This window comes from Solanum dulcamara, chromosome 8, assembly GCF_947179165.1.
Source record: "Solanum dulcamara chromosome 8, daSolDulc1.2, whole genome shotgun sequence".
Lineage (NCBI taxonomy): Eukaryota > Viridiplantae > Streptophyta > Magnoliopsida > Solanales > Solanaceae > Solanum > Solanum dulcamara.
The window spans coordinates 46337297-46350658 of NC_077244.1; positions in this window are offsets into that span (position 1 = coordinate 46337297).

Consider the following 13362-nt stretch of genomic DNA (forward strand, 5'->3'; position numbering starts at 1 on the left):
ACAATAACTAACTTGATAACTAGTCCCCGATAAATGAAGACTCACTACAACCTCTGGATAGAAAAGCTTAACTAGCCACATAGATGAGTGTGATCTTTAACCTCGACCCCTACATTATGAGATAATGTATGCAAAAAGTATGCATTAGTATGTTGGAATTTACTAAGTATGTGGGCATAATATACAACATAAATCATGGAATGTAATGGTTAAGCAAATCACATGGTAAGATGAGATAAGTAAAGACATGAGAAAATCATATTGATTAAAGCATTTAAAAAGCATAATTTAAAATCATAGCATACCTAAGAGATCGTACATATGTGGGATAGAAACCATAACCGATAATAAGACCATGCAAGATATAACATGGAATCTCGTTGTCTCCCCATACAATGAAGAAAAAGGAGAATCTACTTGCCAAGGTAGACTCTACCCCGCTAAGCGGGTCATGCATATGCTATATGTGTATCCACTAGCTAGGTCATGAAGGCAATCCTATGGTGGCACGTAATTATGAGACAAGAGACTTTATATAAGGACTCCATATTTTGAGATCCCACCTCGAGTCCACATTTGGTGCTAAGTCAAATCCCACGGAATAATACATAACATAGAAATCATAATTTTATATATCATAGTCATTATCATAGGTTTGAAATCATGGAGTAGCTCATTTTCATAACATACTTGTAATATGAGAATTTTCCTTTCATCAGTACAATCATATTTGCATAATTCATATCATTTGGCCTTAGGTCACCACATAGCGCCCTAAGTCACCTTATTTTATAACTTGCATGAAAATCATCCTTCAAAACATACTTATAGTCCATGCATAATTGAAATACATAATTATAATTCATATTTGGAAATTCATGATCATAGTTTATACTTGAAATTTAGGTAACGCATGAATGCATGATCAATTGATTTGAAAATCATGTAACTAACTTGAAAACATGCATGACCATAAACTTTATTTCAGCCCATACATAATTCATATAGATAATATCATTAGAAAGTATAATTGAAAATAATCATAATTTTCATCATGAACCCTAGAAATTACAATAGGAGAATGCATGGAAAACTCTTTAATTTAATGTAATAACCATCAATTTATATCAAAATAGACTCATGATCATACTTTGAATCAAAATTCATGCAATAGAAATAGAGATCATAAAACCCATAAAATACCAAACTTTAATTTGATAGACAACCATGAGAAATTGATTGGGCTTCATGGATGAAAGAACCCATGAATCAATACCCACATACCTTAAGTGAGAACACCATATAATTTGGAAGAACTTGAGAGTTTTGATGGATACCTTGAGTGAATTTATTTGAAGTCCTCAATGGAGTCCTTGAGAGTCTTTTATAGAGAGAGAAATATTTGAGTAGGTGAATTATAGAAGAATGAATATAATTAGAGTTTTAGGTTAATTTATAGAGTTGAATTAGGTCCTAAAAACTTCTACGTTCATTAGCTAATAATTTGGGAAAAGTCTAAAATGCCCTTACTAAAAATCCAACTCGGCCAAAAAAACCTTGCCAAGTGTGTGATGCGGACTTGTCGCGGACCTTTTTGTTTTGTGCAGTTTCTTGAGAATTCTATCTTTCGATCTACAGGTCCTAAAAATCCACCAAAATTATTTTCCTACAGGTTTTGACCCCCTGATCGATAATCCAAACTCAGATTTTTCAAAAAAATTAAGGATAGAGCGTTACATGAGTGGCCTAATTCCAAGGCATTCTTAAGGCACTTGTGAGTATTTTTGAGGGATGTTATATGAGACTTATAAGTGATAGGTTAAAGGCTACCAAAAGTCGTAAAATTCCCACTCTTACAATAGGAAAAGAGACCTTGAGTTTAGTGTGGATGATTAGGTCTATTTGAAGGTTGAAGCCATGAAGGGTGTAATGCATTTTGGTAAGAAGTGAAAAGTTGAGCCCTTGAAATGTGGGTCCCTACAAAATCTTGAAGCGTATTGGCATGGTTGTTATGGTTCATTCGGTGTTCCATATATCAATGTTGAGGAATTTTTTGGGTAATCTAAATTCTATTATGCCATTGAAAAATGTGAGTATTGAAGAAAGCTTGATTTATGAGGAGATTCTGGTGGAAATTCTAGAGCAGCAAGTGAAGAGGTTAAGGAACAAAGAGATTGCATCCGTCAAAGTATTATGGAGGAATCAACAAGTGGAGAGTGCTACATAGGAAGCGTAAGCATACATGATTAAGCGATATCCATATCTCTTTCCTTCCACTCAAGCTTAAGGTATTAAGTTGTTCTTTCTCAAATCGCCTAAGTTCCTACGTTTTGATATTTCCTATGCCTTTCATATACATGCATGTTCATGAAGTTGGTTTTAGAGACACGTTTTATGTTAAGTTGAAAATCTCACGCTAGTCCTCTTTTTATGTCTTTTTCGGGCTAGTCAAATCTCATTCAAGGATGAATATTCCCTAGGGGGAGATATTGTAAGATCCCAAGACTTTGAAGGCAATATAGTGTCTAAATGACCTCGGTGGGTTTATTGTTTGGTCAAGTATATGTATGCATTAATATATTCATTAAGGGTATTATGGAATTTTCCTTTATTTTTACTAGGGAATGAATTTAGATAGTTTTTGGACTACATTCCTAATCTATATAATGCCTAAAACCCCTAACTCTTATCATTCTCTCCCAATCCTTCTACTACAAAAATCTTCTCTCTACAAAAAAGTCTCTCAAGACTTCCATTGAACACCAAGCTAGGATCTTCTCAAAATATCCATTGATCTTCAATCTTCCTCAAGAAATTTACTCAAGGTACGTGGGTGTTCATCCATGGGTACCTTTCACCCATTGAGTTCAATGAATTTCTTCTTTAATTCACAATTTTTCAAGTCTATAATTCATGGGTCTTTTAAATTGCAAATCAATTTCATGAACTATGGTGTATCTTGTGATCTCTAATCTATTCTATCTTAATTTGATGATAATTGAATAGAAATTGGTATATTTTATATATATAAATATTTTATTATTATTTAGGGCTTAGGATCTCATTATGAGGATGAATACACTTAAAAATGATAAAAACTCTAGAATTTCGTTGGGGAATAACTGGGTCGAGCCAATGCCCAGAATAACTCTTCTAAAGTTTAGGGACTGGGGAGCGTGTCATTAGTGCGCCACCGTCCTGATTCTTCCCTACACTACCCCTTTTTTGTATTTGATCCTTACCTCTCATCAACTACTCTTTTAAGTTCATGAATTACGTTTATTTATGATTTAACCTCCCAACTAAGCATGAATTACTACTTAATCACATGATGTTTCTTTCAAGTATGACTCTTAAATTATAATATCAAGTATATTATAAACATGAGTTGCATGCAAGTTTATGAAAAAGAGTGACTTAGGATCCTTAATGAGGAAGGTGACCCAAGACTTTAAGGGGTTGTTTAGTATGAGGGATAAATATAAATAGTCATGGGATAAAAACATAGTCTAGGGATAAAATTTTAGTGTCTTGTTTGGTTTCCATATTTGGGATAACTTATCCCACCATTTATACCATAGTGATGGGATAAATTGGGATAAGTTATCCTATGTACATGATGGAATAATTTATCCCAGGATAACTAATCCTAAGCAGTATAATTATGAAAGCTATGATTTATGAAAGTATGATCTATTACTATGATTATGCTTATGATATGTATTCCATGGGTTGATATACTTAGCACTGAGAGGACTTTGAGGTGGGGGTTCGACCTAAGACTTGGTAGCAATCTCTAGTCCCTTAAACTATGTTGCCATCGTAGGTTGCCTTTATGGCCTAGATAGTGGATCCACATATAACACCTAATGATAACAGTGATTGGATGTAGTCTACCTAGGCAAGTAGTCTTTCCCCTTCTCAATGTGGGAATCATCGGATTCCATGTTGTTTCTCACATGGTCTTAATGTATGTTATGGTTATCCCCCACTGAACTCAATTATGTCTCTTAGTTCATTGATCATTATAGTTTCTCTTATGACCTTACTTATCTTTTTCCATATCATGTTTATTATTTTTATCATTATATCTTATGCTTTATGTTACATGGCATGCCTGCATACTTAGTATATTAAAACTCACTAACTCATACTCTATTGCCTACATTGTATCATAATATAGGGGTCGAAGATCATATCCATCCTTCCATACGTGGATAGTTGAGTTGAAGATTATTGAGTCCTCATTTTATCGAGGGCGAGTTATGAGTTTGTTCCTTTGTAAAGAATTTCATTACTTTGAGATGAGAGTGATCTAGGGACATGTATTAGCCCCCTCCCATCATGATTAGTAGAGGCATCGTTGGAGAAATTATGTAGAGTTTATGCTGTCATACTCCTATGCTTTTATGACCCATATGTTGAGATTTTCTTATCTCATTTTTGCTTTACTTTTCCTTATGCATTCTTACGATATATCAAGAGGCTTGTTTAGGGCCTTTTGGGGTTTCAATTGCTGTGTCACAGCTTAATCATTATTCGGGTCGTGACACCACCACTCTCACTATTTTGTTTCATTTTTACTCCTCTAACCCCATCTTCTTAGCTCTAGGATAATTCTACTAGCTATAACTTATAGTGCCTTAAGTCACATTCTTTAGGGTGGTAATACTAAGCATTTAGCGACATAACTTCCCTTTTAAGGATAACATCTGAAGCAAGGTTTAGAGAAGAGAGTCTGGGAATATATCGTGCTCTATCTCAAACATACGATTTATATGAATAAGAGTGCATTCTTTCGAATCAATAAACTTAAGCACACTAATTATTTTCTCTCAAGCTTGGTGTAGTCTCTTTACTCTCTGAATACTTTATCTGAGAGTAATTCATTAATAAGAATCTGAGCTTTACTGTTCCAACCATTTTAAAGAAGAGGGGTAGTTAAACGGATTTGAGCAACGCACGAATCTTAATTAGTCCCTTAGAGAACAACTCTATTGCACAATTTAGAATTTAAAAGAAGAAAAAGTTTTCTTAAATGTCCACAATACCTTATTTATTGAAGTGGGGCCCATACAACCATAAATAAGATCCTACAGATACAACTTCATAGACACCCTAGGACACTTGAACTCTGTGCTCTGATATCAAGTTTGTCACGCCCTGAGAGGGTATCTCAGGCATGGCCGGTACTCGGAGACCATTGCTGGCCCCAAGAAAATCACTCAGTTTTATCACTCATTCAATTACTTAGCGAAAGAAAATCAATTTAAGGGAAAAAGGACCTAAATGGGAAACTCAAGCCTCATCATCAATAGATATATAATAAGTTTAAAATACTCAATGTATAATGCAACTCAATGTCATAAACTCAATAATCAAATTTTGTGTTAAAATAGGCCTTGAAAGAACCATTTTAACTTAACTTCAACTCTATCTATGAAGCCTCTAAAACAGTACTAGAAAGATTCCAAGACAAGTCCAAGGATACCTCTAATGACTTTCAAAATAATGATGAATGAAAGAAATAAAAATGAAGTCCTCCGAGTACAAGGAGGTCTCACCAAAAGCTAAATAGGATATGGTCTTCAATAATACGCCTGTTGAGGACCTCTATCATATGTATGTGCATCGTAAAATGATGTAGGACAAACGACATCAATAGATGAAATGTACGAGTATGTAAAATAGCTAAGAATGAACTTACTCAGAGCTACTCAGCTCACATCAACTTAAAGGACTCAACTCTGAAGAATACTCAACTCAACTCAACTCAAAGGACTCAACTCTGAAAATACTTTACCCAAATCAACGGACTCATCTTTGAAAATACTTTACTCAATAAGCATGCAAGTTAAAAATAAATAGTGCTTTGGAGATAGACTCAATAATATGCAAATCAAACCATTTATTTTTAAGGGAGTTTTTCTAACCGACAACCATCACTTATGAGTTAGTGATGATCCAATGCTTTGCATAGTCATTGCCTTAACCATCCAATACCTTACCAAGATAAGGGTCGATCAACCTCTTTGTATCCACAATAAATCAAAGTCCATCATTTTGGGACTTAGAGAGGCATACCCTCTATCTTATGCAGGCTAGATAGTTTATGGGGTTTGAGTTGCCTCTACACTTACCCAAATCGATGCTGAATAGTACTTCCCAAAGACTTTATTATGCTCATATATATCAAGTGAGTACAATACTCAAAATACACCCCATCTAGTTATTGGACTCTCACTCAATCTCACATCAATGATCAAATCTTTGATTTAAAACATGCTTTCAAACTCGTTCATAACTCCTCTATCTCAAACAATCATTTAAATCAATACTCAAACTCATTTAAGATCACATCAAATACGCATAGACTCAGTTTAAAATCGTACATCATTTAATGCATATAAAATCTTTCTCATCAACTTAACATAAGTGTAGATTAGTTAAAAAATTATCAACTCAACTGTGGTTCATGGGAATAAAATCATAAATAGTAATTCAAGAACTCAAATTGTAGGAATTATCATAATATACTCATATGTATGAGGAACTCAGTAAGGAATTACACAAATATCTCGAGAACTCAATACAAAGGAATCAAAACTCAAACTCAAGCTCAATCTTGACTGAATGAAGATGTAGGGCATGAGAAAGAACTCAATCTAACATTGTGATTTGCCTTACATACCTAGAAAGAAGATTATCTCATTGAAAAATTGAAGGTCTCACTTGAAAACCTTGAACCCTAGCTTTTTTTCTCATCTCCAATATCTTTTCTCAATTGTACTAAGTGTTAACGAGAGGGAAAACCCTATTGGGTATGATAAGGTACTGATTTTCGGTCCCCAAATGTGTAGGGTTAAGTTGGGAAAAATTAGAAAAAAACCAGAATGCCCTTTATTAAACTGGACAGGATAGGTTCATGAGAGGCCCTTTACGGGTCGTATAGCTCTTCTCGGTCCTTAAAGACATCCGTGAAGAGGCACTGGTAAAAATGGTACTAAGGGTTTAGGTCCATAGAAGACTACCATAGCCTGTAAAGACTTCCACGGCTTGTGGTCACTACCATATGAGGAGGTTCATATATCAACTCCACGACTCATGGTGCCCACCATTATAATACCCGGGTATTTGAAGTTTGGAATATGATATAGTAAGGTTAAGCATTCCAAAAATGGCCTCAGTGGATTTTTAGGACTCGTATATCAAAAGATAAATATTTCAAGAATTGCACAAAATAGTAGGGTGCGCAGCAAGTCCGCGTCACTACATTATTCCTCCATAGTGCAATTTTTCCCAAAATCTGGCCAAAATTCACTTTCGGACAAATTAGTCATAAATCACATGTGATGAATTCAATTTGTCCTATTGTTCATAAAACACATTTTCCAAATGCGATTTATATGTTTCCTGATTCGGCTTTTAAATGGGGGCACTTTAGATATTTCCCTAAATGTTAGTTAATAAACATGAATGTTTTTAGGATCTAATTCGACTCTATAAACTAACCTAAACCCCTATTCTTCTTTATTCTACCATAATTCACCTATTCAAATATTTCTTTCTCTACAAAAGCTCTCAAGGACTCCATTGAAGACTTCCAAGAAATTCATTAACTTTAGTGATTCATAAGAATTCATAACCTTGGTGAGAATTGTACTTATCACCATCTTTAACATGATTGTGTGAGAATTGGACTTATCACACCAGAATAACTTTCTTTGATCATAACTTGATCATCATCATAAATGCGTCATAAAAATCATAATCTCAACTTTAAATCATGAAAACTTTCCTTGAAAATCATTAAACTCATAATCAACTCATTAGAATCATATTTAACTCAATAATCATAACTTGAAAATAACTTTATGCATGGGTATTCATAATTAAACTTAAATCATGTAATTAATGTAGAAACATGCTTAAAGTAGTCATTGATAACAATTTAAAATGAAATTAAATCAGCCCAATGCAATTCATCAGAACTAGAGTTCATAGTTCAATTGAAATTGAATGAAAATTTGAGGAAACTTTGGGACTCCATTGGTGAAAGGAACCCTGGGATGAATCCCCACATACCTTGATTGAATTCACTAAGAATTGAAGAAGAAACCTTGAAGAAATCTGGAACCCTAGCTTGAACTTGGAGAGAAACTTTGAGAGAATTGAGTTCCTTGCCTTAGTGAATTTTTTAGAAGAATGACTTGTGAATGAGGGAATTTCAAAGAATTTGGGTATTTATAGGGTTGAATTTTGCCCTAATGGTGCCTAGGTTCATTGAACCGAACTTGGGAGAACACACAATTACCCTTCATTAAATCTAAACTTTTACCCTATGGATCGACTTTATGAGTCGTAGAAGAGAGGACAAGTCTTCAAGATGACTCATCTTGCAGGTTTGATTTTCAAGTGTCTGAAGTTTGCAAATGGGTCGTGTCTATGACCCATAAATATGTCTACGAGTTGTAACATGGACTTGTCCTACAAGTCTCAAAACCTGCAAAATTAAGAGCCTTAGGACTTTGGTTATGAATTATTTCTACTACTCGTAATAGTTCCTACAAGTCATCCTGTACTACTTGACTTTGATAGACCTATGAAACATGGCCTCTGATGTTGATTTATGATTTATTATTATGATTCGTAGACATGCCTATGACTCATCCTATTGATTCATAGGGTGTCACTTGAGGTTGGTTCTTCACGAACCCTTGGGACTCACTCCTATGAGTCGTAGAAGTCCCTACGAGTCATAAAGGAACTCGTAAATGTGAGTCATTTTGAAATTTTGAGAATTTTCTCCTTGGCTCCAAATTTCCGACTTTTGGGGTCTTAAAATATCTCCCCCCTTAGGAACATTCATCCTCGAATGATATTAATTTATCATAAGAAGGACACAGAAAGAGGACTAGCAACCCAACATGATAATAATGACATCTTAAAATGCATAGATGTCACGACCCAACCCCGTAGGCCGCAACTGGGTTTCGACCTGGACCCTCTCATGCGTATTTATCAACTACACTTAAGTTTAACCGTGTGTGATGTGATACTATATACAAAACCCCCAGTAGTTTAAAACTTTTTCATGTACATGTAGCCTCTTTTATTTGTATCATATCATGAAAGGGCATGCGAGCTGTCAAGGCTGCTATAACAAAAACATTCACAACATATCGAATAGTCAACATCGAAACTAACTCACAAACAACCCACATATACATATGTCTACAGACCTCTAAGAATAGTAACAACAACATATGGCGGAACAAGGCCCCCGCCGTACCCCTGAATGTACAAATATATACATTAAGTGACCAGCATCAAAATTTAGGCTCCAGAACAGTGAAGCACTTCCGACACAGCTGAGAGGAACTCCTACGCTGATGGATCTCCAGAATAAACATCTGTACCTGCGGGCATGAAATGCAGCCCCCTGAGAAAAGGGGGGTCAGTACGATATATGTACTGAGTATGTAAAGCATAACACATCGTAACTGAGATCATAACTGAAATAGGGATGCAGGGGACAGGTATAATAACTAAATGAATTACTGTACCTGCACCTTAGGACACGTAAATCATACACATCATCATATGCTGTGCCCGACCCTCTAGTGAACTCGGTGTTATAATCACTTCTTCAAAATCACATATCATCATATCAGAATGCATTTCATTTCATCATATCATCGTATACGGTATCATACCATCGTATATTATATCATCTTATCATGTATATCATCGTATCACACCCGGTTCACTGCGGGGCTCAGGGTCACAATGTATTGCTTTAATCTCATATGCATGCCTACATAAAGTATCCATCCCTTTAGTGAGGGACTCAGTGAATGGAGTGGTGTACGTCTATAGCGTACTATCATAATATACATATGTACCCGGCCCTCTAAGGAGGGACTTGGTGTTCCTTCCTTATTTCACCACATATACTATCATATTACTGCCGGCCCGGGACTCGGTGAATAATCGTATCGTCATAACATATAACATATATCATACCTCACATACGGCATCATCTCCTCGTGCGTGGAACTATACACATCCGGCCCGGGACGCGGTGAAAGAAGTAGTAACACTGTGCACGATAACATATCCCGGCCTATCGTAGGACTCGAGGAAGGATGGGTTACAGTATGCACGAGTAGAATAGTGAGGAACCATATGCAACTAAGTCATTATCTAAGACTCGATGAAACAGTCAAGTGAACCGTCACCTGAAGACTGGGGGAGTAATTATCCGAGGTATCCCTTTAGATGTCATTAGGGCTTACATCAGTTGGGGCTTCAGGGATCACAAACATGCATCAAAATAATGCCACATAATTTATGCAATCAGAAATATAGTCTATGCAATCAGAAACACAATTTATCTAGTCAAAGACTCAACTCATGCAATCAACGGCATTTATCATTTCAGAGCCTCTAAAAAGAGGAGTTAGTACCTCTACTTACTATTCATTATATAGCAGGCTCGAGAATAGTAGTTTGACTACTTTCAGACTCTTAATGTCCAGGAGTGACTACAAGTCACGAGTTACATTCAGAGCTCATAAATGGAATTACCTCTAAACCTATATCATATACCATTTCACTTAAAGTTAAGCCATTCCAAAGGAAAGAAGAAATGGGCTTTACATGTACTAGTTTTCATCACATAGAAGACAAAAAGGCAATGACTCAGCTATTGCAGAAGTTCTAATACCAAGAAGTAAACAAGAGTTTCGACTCATACTCAGGGCTTTACGAATGGATTGAATCCCAAATATCATATACATATCATTCATAACTTATATCTAAGACATGCCAAAAGAAAAGAAGAATAGTTCTACATATCTATTCCAAAAAACACGCCAAAGGAAAGCTTCACATACCTTGTATGGACTTCTCTTAATCACGTCCACATCGTTGTCCTCGAAACCTATTTAACATGGAAGTAATGTAAGTATTAACAACCTTGGACTTTTCAGCAACTTAGACTACCCACGAGTATTCATAACATTCATCCCTTCACTCGCCTTCTTGACTAGTTCCTTAACTAGTTAGGATGTTAACGAAAATCGGGCAGCACCTCCCCTATAATGTGCCCTATCCGAATTCCCAACCATGTCCTTATCACCTGCAGCCAACCAACAATGAAACCAGCAGCCCATACATATACATATTACGACCAAAATTACACAATATAAACCCCAACAATTCACTCGAAACTAAGATACCAAAACTAGAGTTTTTAATCTTTCTTTCGCGAATTCTTTAATTGCAAAGCGGAGGGTCATGTGGCTGCAAAAAGAAGCTCCCACACCTCATTTAGATAACTTTTAGACCCTGTAACACGCCACAACACAACCAGCAGCATCCCCTACGCGTACAACACCTTATTTCGACAACAACTTAACTATAGCGATTCCAAATTCGTTTATTCCGAACGCTGAACTTTTCAAACCTTTTACCCAACTTACAGCATCCCCTAAGGTGTGTAATACACCCTAATTTAACATCATAAACTTAAAATAAGAGGGGAAGCACTTACCTTTCCCGAAATTGACTAAAACTTGCCGAAATCGCGCCTCGGAATATTTTTTACGTGCTGAATCATTGTGGCAGCTTGCTGTCCGTTTTTTTGCTGCACCAAACTCTAATTTTATACTACTAATACTTCCATATCATCGTGGTATACGCTATATAATTAATTTACGGAACGAAATCGGGACTTACCTTATTTTTCTCCCAAGCCGTCGCAATTTTCTCTCCTTAGCTTTAGGGTTTTGTTTGTTCACGTTGCTGCTGGAAATGTTGGTGAACAAGCTGAAGTTTGAGATATATATCATTTATATGGGTGGTCCCAAGGGGTGACACGTGTCAGCCCCTAAGGATGACACGTGTCAAGCCATGATTGGCCACCGTGTCATGCTGCCAATTAGGGGCTGCCACATGGCAGCGGGGTCCACCTCCCCCAAGCAGCTGCATCACCTACTTGACCCTAAGTAGGTGCATCACCTGCTTGCTTGAGGTGCTTCCACGTGTCGCTCCTCCATTGGCTGCCACGCGTCGTCTTTTTCCCTTCCTCGCGGGTTCGTAATCTCGTCTTACTTTAAGAGCTCATGTAATCCGAACTACGTAAGCTTGGTATATCCTTAAGCAACTTAAGTGTATAAGACTCTTAACTTAGTGTCTTACGTAGGTAAATCGAGTCCTACAACTCATTTCTTAGCCTCCAACTCTTTCCGGATTCTTATGACTCTATCTCCAACCTCCCTTCTCGCGAGGTATCACAATCTTCTTTCCTTAGAGTTGTTTGATAGTGTCGTAGCTTATCCGGCTCACATGATAGTGTCTAAGGAACTTAAGAAGACGTTCTGAGCTCAAGAGTGCGGGGTGTAACAATAGAACATGAAAAATTCAAACTTAACATAAATAATAACTTTAAATCATCTTTGATGAACATTCATGCATTTGAATGACCTAGGAGAAACTGAATATATAAGAGTTGAATCAATTTAAATAAGAACAACTTACTACATTAGGCTTGAGTAGAGGAAAAGAGGTATGGGTATCATTTCATCATTTCCGCCTCCGCTTCCCAAGTAGCACTTTCTAATTGTTAATTCCTCTATAACTCCTTGACATACATCACTTCTTTGTTTCTTAACGTCTCAATTTTCTGGTCTAATATTTCCACCAAAACTTCTTCATACATCAAATTCTCTTCGTTGCTTACATCTTCCAATGGTACAATTGAATTTGGGTCACCCATGAACTTTCTCAACATAGATACATGAAACACCGGGTAAACAATATTTAACTCAAGTGGAAAATCTAACTCATAAGACACCTTGCCAATGCATGTCAATATCTTATAAGGTACAACGTATCTATGACTCAATTTCCCTTTCTTACAAAAATGCATTGCACCTTCATGGGTGAAACCTTCAGATAGACCCAATCATCTATCTTGAATTCTAGCTTTCTTTTCCTAACATCTAAATAGGACTTTGACAACTTTGTACCGTCTTCAACCTCTTCCTTATGAGTATTACTTTCTCTATAGCATCTATTACAAAAACTGGACCAATCAAGGCCCTCTCACCTACTTCAAATCCTATCGAGGACCTACATCTTCTCCCATACAATGCTTCAAAAGGAGCTATTTGGATGCTAGAGTGATAACTATTATTATAGGAAAACTCAATCAATGGAAAATGCTCATCCCAACTTCCTTTAAAATCAATAACACACACCCTCAACTTATCCTCTATAGTTTGGATAATTCTTTCGGCTTGACCGTTGGTTTGAGGATGGAAAGTGGTACTTAACTTTACCTTTATACCGAGACAC